Source organism: Rhinopithecus bieti, unplaced genomic scaffold (assembly GCF_001698545.2).
Source record: "Rhinopithecus bieti isolate Rb0 unplaced genomic scaffold, ASM169854v2 scaffold_83314, whole genome shotgun sequence".
NCBI lineage: Eukaryota > Metazoa > Chordata > Mammalia > Primates > Cercopithecidae > Rhinopithecus > Rhinopithecus bieti.
The window spans coordinates 1,186,770-1,196,219 of record NW_016836615.1 but is presented as its reverse complement, the minus strand read 5'-3'; the positions used below and the strand labels follow the sequence as shown (position 1 = coordinate 1,196,219).

The window sequence follows — 9,450 nt, the reverse complement described above, 5'->3', positions numbered from 1 at the left end:
AAAAGAAGGCCAAGTACCTCAGTAAAAAGGACAAGCTAGCATGTTTATTGCTATACATTTTCCCTTTCAGACAGGATGAGAGTAAGAAATGCTACCTACAACTAGAAGGAAAAATGTTCTCCCTTATGTATTTGCAAAATCCTTCACACCGCTAACTTACATTAAAGCCCAGATGAGTTGAAAACGAAATATATATAAAGGGTACATTTTATGTATCATATGTCTGGGGTTGTGTCTGCAGGGCCCTAAATATTTAAAATAAAAATTGTAGATGACAGTGGACATAGGGATAGAGGACATTTGACAGTGTGTTAGAAGAGGGACCAAACATAGCAAAAACACGATTGGCCATGAGCTGCATGGACAGTAGGGGCTGCTAGCCAGGATGATTCCTTCCCCTAAGCATGAGCATGGCCAATATGGAGACTGTCCTTTTTAAAAGTGATGTGAGGCTTGTGTGTTAGCACTACCTGCAAAGAATAGACTTTGATCTCACTCAAATCAATGTTGAGTCTCATCCAGCAAAGTGCTATGTTAATGTATCAAATAGATTAATTTGGGTTCTAAATGATTTCTTCCAAAAGGCGGTCACATGGCAAGAACTTAAAGGTCAACATGATTATTAGTCTAGTATTTAATTTTGTTATTTGGGAATATACAATTTAACCCTTGTAGGAGAAGAAAAAAAACTTTTCCTGTACTCTGCTATGTTTATTTCCTGGGGTTTGTGAATTAAATGGACAACAGACAGATTAACAAAGGAAATAATTTATCTGTATGCATATGGGAGCCAACAAAAGACAGCTCCTTAAATGGATAGAGACTCATATACCTACCTTAGCAGGAGAAAGAGAGTGGGGACAAAAGGCATATATGAGAAAGACAAACAGATCTTCTCTTTTTAGGAGAAGAAATGAAAGCAGAATGTGATAATATTTGTCTATATAGGTTTGAATAGTCTTTTCCTCTCTTTCAGGGCCATAAAACTTCATTGGAGAAGGGATTTGATGTAGGTTTTATTCACCTTCTCCCTTCTAAGGTTAGATCCATCTTGAAGAGGAAATTTATGGTAGCCCTGTCTCCCAGAATATGCTGCTATTAGTCAGATAAGGGAAACTTATTTGTGCATCTGTTGATTCTCAATTGCTTCTTCCAAATTGACATATTATGGGTGGCATATCTGGATACCCTTCACTCTATAAGCAGCAGTCATAATAAAACTATTATAAGCATTGATTTAACATCCTTGATAAGTGGTTAGAGACTTTATACTAAGTGACAAGATTTTGATGAGTTCTTGGCATGTGAGGGTGAGAAAATGTAATAATTATCTTATTTTCAAATTCCAACATGAAAGTTTTTTTCCTCAAACAGATTGGACAAAATCCATTGTTCCTTAAGGTTTACATAATGTTAAAAATAACAAGCAATATTTTGGCAAGAGAACACGTAGCAGAGGCAGAATTTACTAAGTTATATATTTCATGATAACACAATAGTGACAATATATTGAAGAACAAATTTAGTAGAATGAATTTAAATCTTACCATATCAATTGTAAGAGGCATTTGAAAAATAATAGAAGAAACACTTAAAGGAATAATTATTATTAATATATGCTTCACTTAGAGTTTACATTTGTAACTCAAAAATTTACCTAAAATTTTGGATAAAGGAAACATGGTATATGTAAACAATGGAATACAATTTAGCCTTAGATAATAAAGAGGCCAGGCGCGATGGCTCAAGCCTGCAATCCCAGCACTTTGGGAGGCCGAGGAGGGCGAATCACAAGGTGAGGAGGGTGGATCATAAGGTCAGGAGATCGAGACCATCCTGGCTAACACGGTGAAACCCCGTATCTACTAAACATACGAAAAATTAACCGGGCGTGGTGGCGGGAGCCTGTAGTCCCAGTTACTCCGGAGGCTGAGGCAGGAGAATGGCGTGAACCTGGGAGGTGGAGCTTGCAGTGAGCCGAGATTGGCCCCACCGAACTTCAGCCTGGGCGACAGAGCGAGACTCCGTCTCAAAAAAAAAAAAAAAAAAAAAAAAAGAAAGAAAGGAAGAGAAATTCTGGCTGAGTGTGGTGGTTTACACTTGTAAACCTAGCCCTTAGGGAGGCAGACAGACAGAGGTAGGTGGATAGATTGCTTTAGCCCAGGAATTTGAGACCTGCCTGGGCAACACAGTGAGACCCTCTTCTCTGCAAAAAGGAAAAAAGAAATTCTGCTATATGTGACTACATGGATGAACCTGAAGGACATTGTTCCTAAATAAGTCAGACACAGAAGGATGAATATGGCATGACTTCATTTATATGAGATATCTAAAATATTCAAGCTCACAGAAACAGAGAGTAGAGTGGAAGCTACCAGGGTGTGAGAGTGGGGAGGAAGGGGAGTTGCTATTAAATGGTTTAAAATAATTAATTGTGTGGCTGGTAGACTGAGATGGCTCCAGTGCCCTGGGTTCCCGTGTAAGCAAACTGAAGCCCAGCTCTGCATAAATTGTCTTAACCAATCAGAAAGCACCAACTCACCTCTAACTACGGGACTTTCCACTGGAATGATCCAAATAAGGATACCGCTCCTCTTTAATCAATCAAATATTTTCTTTGGCTTGCTTCCATCTTTACCCTATAAAAACATTCTCCTCATGCCCCTGGATAGAGCCTCAGAACTGCTTCTAGTTTGAAGCTGCCCAATTTATGAATCTTGTCTACTCAAATAATAAACTCTTTAAAAGTTTAATATGCCAAAGTTTATCTTTTAACAATGAGAATAAAGTTTAAGTTATGCAAGATGATTAAGTTTAGAGTTCTGCTGTACAGCATTGTACCTGTAGTTGACAATACTGTATTGTACACTTAAAAATTTGCTAAAAGGATAGATCTCATGTTAAATGTTCTTACCAGAAAAAAATATTGAAAATACCTGGACTTAGAGAAAATTTTGTAAAGAATCCTCTCTGTGGGGTAGACCATCCATCTGTGGATAGAAAATTGGAAGATGTACATCATTTAGCTGTCTAAAAAGTAACAAAGTTCAGCAAAATGCACTTATAACAGCTTTATTTTGCATGGTGAGTTTTAAAAATAAACAATAACAGTGTAATATTAGCTAAAGCACATCGCACTTACTATAGGTCAGATATTGTTTGATTGTTTACATATCTTAACTCATTTAATTCTAACTACAACCCTCTAAGGCGGGTATTGTTTATGGCTGCATTTTATAGATGAAGAAACTCAGGCACTGAGAAAAGAAACATATACAAGTATATTGTCTTGGTCTGTTTATACTGCTACTTAAAAATACCTGAGACTGGGTAATTTATAAACAATAGAAATTTATTCTTCACAGTTCTGGAAGTGAGGAAGCCCAAGATCAAGGTGCAGCCATGTTAGGTGTCTGGTGAGGGCCCATTCCTCATAGATGACACTGTCTAGGTATCCTCACACAGCAGAAGAAATTGAAGGGCAAAGAGGGTAGTGGTGAACAGCTTTTTCTCATCTTTTATGAGGTCATGAATCCCATTCATTAGAGCTGTATCCTCATGACTTAGTCACCTAAGGCCCCATCTCTTATTACCATACAAAGTCAATTAAGTTTTAACACATAAATTTTTGGGGACACACTTAGTCTACAGCAGACATAGTATGAAATTATGAAATAGTTGGTTAAATTATTAACTACTCACTCAACAAATACTTATTGAGCCCCTATTACTTGCCAGACACTTTTCTGAGGTCCAGGGAATATAGTAGTAAACAAGACTGCAGTGTTTTTGTCCCTAGTGGGAAAGAGGAAAATACACAAAGGTAATATTGAATGTGATAGGTACCATGAAAGGATATCAAGTGTTTAGTGATGGAATAACCTATTTGTGAGAAGGTGAAGCTGGGAACTGACAGAGGAGTCAGCTTGGTGGATGAGGGAAAGAAGGACATTCCAGGTATGGAAATAGCATGTATAAGGCTGATATGGGAAGAACCTGATGTATGAGAGGAAATGAAAGTGGTCTCAAGTGGTTAGACCATAATTAACAAGGTGGAGTGACAGAAGATGGGTTAGAAAGGTAGTGAAGGGTGTGATCATCTGAGATTTGTAGGACATTTTTAAAAATGCTGGTTCTAGGCCAGGCAAGGTGGCTCACACCTGTAATCCCAGCACTTTGGGAGGCCGAGGTGGGTGGATCACTTGAGTCCAGGAGTTTGAGACCAGCCTGGCCAACATGGTGAAACCACATCTCTACTAAAAATACAAAAAATTAGCTGAGCATGGTGGCACATGCCTGTAGGCAGAGACTTGGGAGACTGAGACATCAGAATTGCTTGAACCCAGGAGTCTGAGGTAGCAGTTAGCTGAGGTCCCAGCACTTCACTTTATGCTGGGCAACAGAGTGAGACTCCGTCTCAGAAAAAAAAATGCTGGTCTTATTTACAACTTTCCATGGCAGAACAGTTAGGAACTTATGATAATAGCTCGTTGAGAGATATCCATAGGCTAAACTAGTGGCAGATGCAAAGAACAAAAGGTATGGTTGAGAAAGGTCAATCAGATTTGGATGTAATAAAAGAGGGCAGGTGGTATGAGGCTTCTAAGTTGAACAACGAAGTGGATGTTTAGGGTGGGGGGAGAGATGATGACTTCAGTTTTAGATTGGTTGAATTTTAAGTGTTCATGAAATATTTGAATGGACATAATGAGAGAAAACTAGATATATGTACCTTGATCTCTCAAGAGAGGTCTGAGTTGGAGTTATTGGATGTTAATAGCCTGTAGATGGTAGTTAAAGACCTGCAAGTATATATGATTATGCTACAGAAAGAGTCCAGAGGGAAAGGATGAAGGCTGAAGATTGAAAAAAAATTAATAAATACTCTTTGAATGAATGGACAAGGTTTCATAACACATGACAGGGCAGACAGGCCAGTATTTTTTTTTTTTTCTTTTAGGAGCTAACAATCCTTAATAATATAAGACAATATATATAGGAATTGATATGGTTTGGCTGTGTCCCCACACAAATCTCATCTTGAATTGCAGCTCCCATAATTTCCATGTGTAATCAGAGGGACCCAGTGGGAGGTAATTGAATCATGGGGGCAGATTTTTCCCATGCTGTTCTCATGATAGTGAATAAGTCTCATGAGATCTGATGGTTTTATAAATGGCAGTTCCCCTGTGCACATTTGCTTGCCTGCTGCCATGTAAGACATGCCTTTGTTCCTCTTTCACCTTCTGCCATGATTGTGAGGTTTTCCCAGTCATGTGAAACTGTGCATCAATTAAACGTCTTTTTCTTTAATAATTACCCAGTATCAGGTATGTCTTTATCAAGTGTGAGAACAGACTAATTCAGTAAATTGGTGCCAATAGAGTGGGATACCACTACAAGGATACCTGAAAATGTGGAAATGACTTTGGAACTGGGTAACAGGCAGAGGTTGGAACAGTTTGGAGGACTCAGAAGAAGATAGGAAAATGTAGGAAACTTTGGAACTTTCTAGAGACTTGGAGGTCTCAGAAGACAGGGAGATGTGGGAAAGTTTGGAACTTCCTAGAGACTTGTTGAATGACTTCAACCAAAATGCTGATAATGATATGGACAATAAAGGCCAGGCTGAAGGGGTCTTCGATGGAGATAAGGAACTTGTTGAGAACTGAAATAAAGGTAACTCTTGCTATGTTCTTGCCCCTGGCCTAGAGATCTGTGGAACTTTGAACTCGAGAGAGATGATTTAGGGTGTTTGGTGGAAAAAATTTATAAGCAGCAAAGCATTCAAGAGGTAACTTGGGTGCTGCTGAAAAAAAAATCTAGTTTTATGTATTTACAAATATATTGTTTGGAATTGGAACTTATATTTAAAAGGGAAGCAGAGCATAAAAGTTTGGAAAACTTGCAGCCTGATAATGCAATAGAAAAGAAAACTCCACTTCCTGAGGAGAAATAGAAGCCAGCTACAGAAATTTGCATAAGTAACAGGAAGCCAAATGTTAATCACCAAGACAATAGGGAAAATGTCTCCAGGGCATGCCAGAGGTCTTCGGGGCAGCCCCTCCCATCACAAGCCAGGAGGCCTAGGAGGAAAAAAAAAATGGTTTTGTGGGCCAGGCCCAGGGCCTTACTGCTTTGTGAAATGCCCTGGATTTGGTGCCCTGTGTCCCAGCAGTGGCTAAAAGGGCCAGCATACAGCTCAGGCTGCTGCTTCAGATGGTACAAACCCCAAGCCTTGGCTGCTTCCATGTGGTGTTGAGCCTGTGGGTGCACAGAAGTCAAGAATTAAGGTTTGGGAATCTTCACCTAGATTTCAGAGGATGTATGGAAATGCATGGATGTCCAGGCAGAAGTTTGCAGCAGAGTTGGAGCCCTCACAGAGAACCTCTGCTAGGGCAGTGCAGAAGGGAAATGTGGGGTGGAAGCCCCTACACAGAGTCCCCACTGGGGCACTGCCTAGTGTAACTGTGAAAAGACAGCCACCATCCCCTAGACCCCAGAATGGTAGATCCACCAACAGCTTGCACTGTGCACTGGGAAAAGCCACAGAGCTACATTGTGCACCTGTAAAGCCAGAGGAGTGGAGCTACCCAAGGCCATGGGTGCCCACCTCTTGCATCAGCATGATCTGGATGTAAGACATGAAGTCAAAGGAAGTCCTTTTGGAGTTTTACCATTTGACTGCCCTGCTGGATTTTGGACTTGCGTGGGGCCTATAGTCCTTCATCTTGGCAAATTTCTCCAATTTGGAATGGGTGTATTTACCCAATTCCTGTACCCTACCCCCATCATATCTAGGAAGTAACTAACTTGCTTTTGATTTTACAGGGTTATAGGCAGAGGGGATTTCCCTTGTCTCAGATGAGACTTTGGACTGTGGACTTTTGAGTTAATGCTGGAATGAGTTAAGACTTTGGGAGATTGTTGGGAAGGCATGATTGTTTTTGAAATGTAGGGGCATGAGATTTGGGAGGGGCCAGAGGTGGAATGATATGGTGTGTCTGTGTCCCCACGCAAATCTCATATTGTATTGTAGCTCTCATAATCGCCATGTGTCATGGGAGGAACCAGGTAGGAGGTAACTGGATCAAGGGGGCAGGTTTTTCCCATACTGTTCTTGTAACAGTGAATAAGTCTCATGAGATCTGACAGTTTTAGAAAGGGCAGTTCCCCTGCACATGCTCTCTTGCCTGCTGCCATGTAAGACATGCCTTTGCTCCTCCTTTGCCTTCTGCCATGATTGTGAGGCCTCCCCAGCCATGTGGAACTGTGAGTCCATTAAACCTCTTTTTCTTTATAAATTACCCAGTCTCAGGTATGTCTTTATTAGCAGTGTGAGAACAGACTAATACAGGAATCAAAGTAGTAGATGTGGGAAATGTTGTAGGCAATCAATAGAGTAAGGAATTAGTTTTAGAATGGTCAGGAAGGCCGTATCAAAAGAATAGAGCCCTAGTAGGATATTGAGATGACCAAGTGGGGGGACTTTAAATGAAATGTGAGGAGAAAGGAAGGCACAAGGCAGATTTTGCATAGGATCTGCCAAAAGAAGCAAAAGAAATAGAGATGATGATTTCTATCCATGGAACTTACATATAAATGAAAAGACCATAAACAGAAAAAAAACATGAACTATTTAAAAGAACCATATTTTATGGACTATGTTAACTAATATTATGGGTTGTCTACATGCAATGCTGAAGAAGCATTAGAGTGGATGTGCTATTCTGGTATTAGGAGAGTATTATGGAGGAAATGGGTTTGGGGTCACAGTTTAAAGAGAGTCATGGATGTGAATTTCTTACACTTAATTCATATTCTCACTAAAGAATTTGACTGCCTAGTAAATATATATTGACTGTCCATTCTGTAGCAGATTTTCAAAGTGTAATAAACTGCATTTGAAAGGTTTTCCCCTTTATTGTTCATTATAAATATAACTTGTAATCACTGCAATGAACCATAATTACTTAAAGCCAGATTAGATGAAATATAGTGCCATTACTAGCTCCCTTAATTAGAAAAGCAAACTCAGGGGAAAATGAAAATGGATGCAGTGATGATTGCTTGTACTCAAGTGCAACAAGGACACTCAAGAGAAGTTATACTACAGTATTCTAATTCTAAGCTTATTAATGCATAAAAAAATTGGCCATTTAATAAATGTTCTTACTGCTATTTTGAAGTCACATCCCAAATCCTGAAATCTCTAGTTTGGTTTTTCCATTAATAAGTCATTTAAATATTTGTATCCAGTGAAAATCCCTCTTCTGACAACTAAATATAGAAAGCTAATCACTTCGTGGTTAGAACCAATGAACAACAAGCTTCTCAAACTTAGTACTCACGTATTTTTTTTTTTTTTTTTTTTTGCTTAAATTGAATGTCAATTGTTTCATTTTCCCATTATTATGATTTCTAAGGGAAGATAACTCTAACCTAGCTTAGATGGAGGAGACAGAAGAAATAGGCTTGTTTTTCTACAGAGAATATAAATTCACAAATGTAAAAGACTTGCCACATTTGCTTCCTTCTTTTCTAGCTCCCTTCATTATGGAAGTGGTGGTAAATAATTCCTGGAGAATGATATAGATTAATCGCTGTCAGGAAAACAAAACCCAAACCAAAGTAACAACTAAAGAATGATACAGAACTTCTTGTGCACTCTTTGAGCATAATGTCTGCTTTATGTCTCTCACAAGGCAAGATCTCTGCAACTCAGGCCTCCTAAGGGACCGCTATTACCAGGCTGTAAAGACTTAGTAGGAATGTTTGAACATGTTTTAATAGAGTTAAGAGCTTTTTAATTTTCTTTCAATTAACAAAGTTTTATTGTCATCATGCAGGACCTGTAGAACTATATCTGATGAATTATTAAAAAAGGGTTGTGAAACAGGTTCACTGTGCATTGATTACCAACTTGTCTGAATCTAGTGAGACAGAATACCCCTCACACAAGTTATATTTCGATATTTTATTATAGATAGCAGCAAGAGTTTACAGAAACCTGGGATTTATTGTGAGCCAGTTCTTCATGGCTCAGGAAAGCTGCCCAAGGCAGTTGAGAAACCCCAGAAAGCAGCCTTCCCTGGTTTTATGCCCCAGGGGATCATGACATGCTGAGCTAAAGTATTAAAGAACATCCTGTTCCAGGGGGTTGGAACAAGCCAGAGCTATATGGGCTAGCTCCTCCTTATCCCAGCACATTCTACAGTTATTCTTGAGAACTGAAAGGGAAAAAGGCAGAAGAATGGGGTTTGTCCAAGGGGGCACCCAGAGAACTGTCCTACAGAAGGTAAAGGAGGTAGAGGCTTATACATATTTTATATGGGAGTTTGGATGCAAAACAATGTGGTGCCTAAGGATATAACATTTCCAGTCAAAAAAAAAAAAAAAAAAAAACCAAAACCCAGAGTTTAAAAAACCTTTGGTTGGGGATTTTGAGAA

The 9,450-nt window shown here is 39.2% G+C and overlaps 1 long non-coding RNA gene across 1 annotated transcript in view; it reads right to left on the bottom strand.

Annotated features, from left to right (window-relative positions):
* LOC108524748 (uncharacterized) overlaps positions 1-9,450 on the bottom strand; it is a 39,964-nt gene that overhangs the window by 13,708 nt on the left and 16,806 nt on the right. The window contains exon 2 of the long non-coding RNA XR_001884116.1: positions 2,937-2,990. This is a non-coding gene — a long non-coding RNA (uncharacterized LOC108524748). The remainder of the gene's footprint in view (positions 1-2,936; positions 2,991-9,450) is intronic.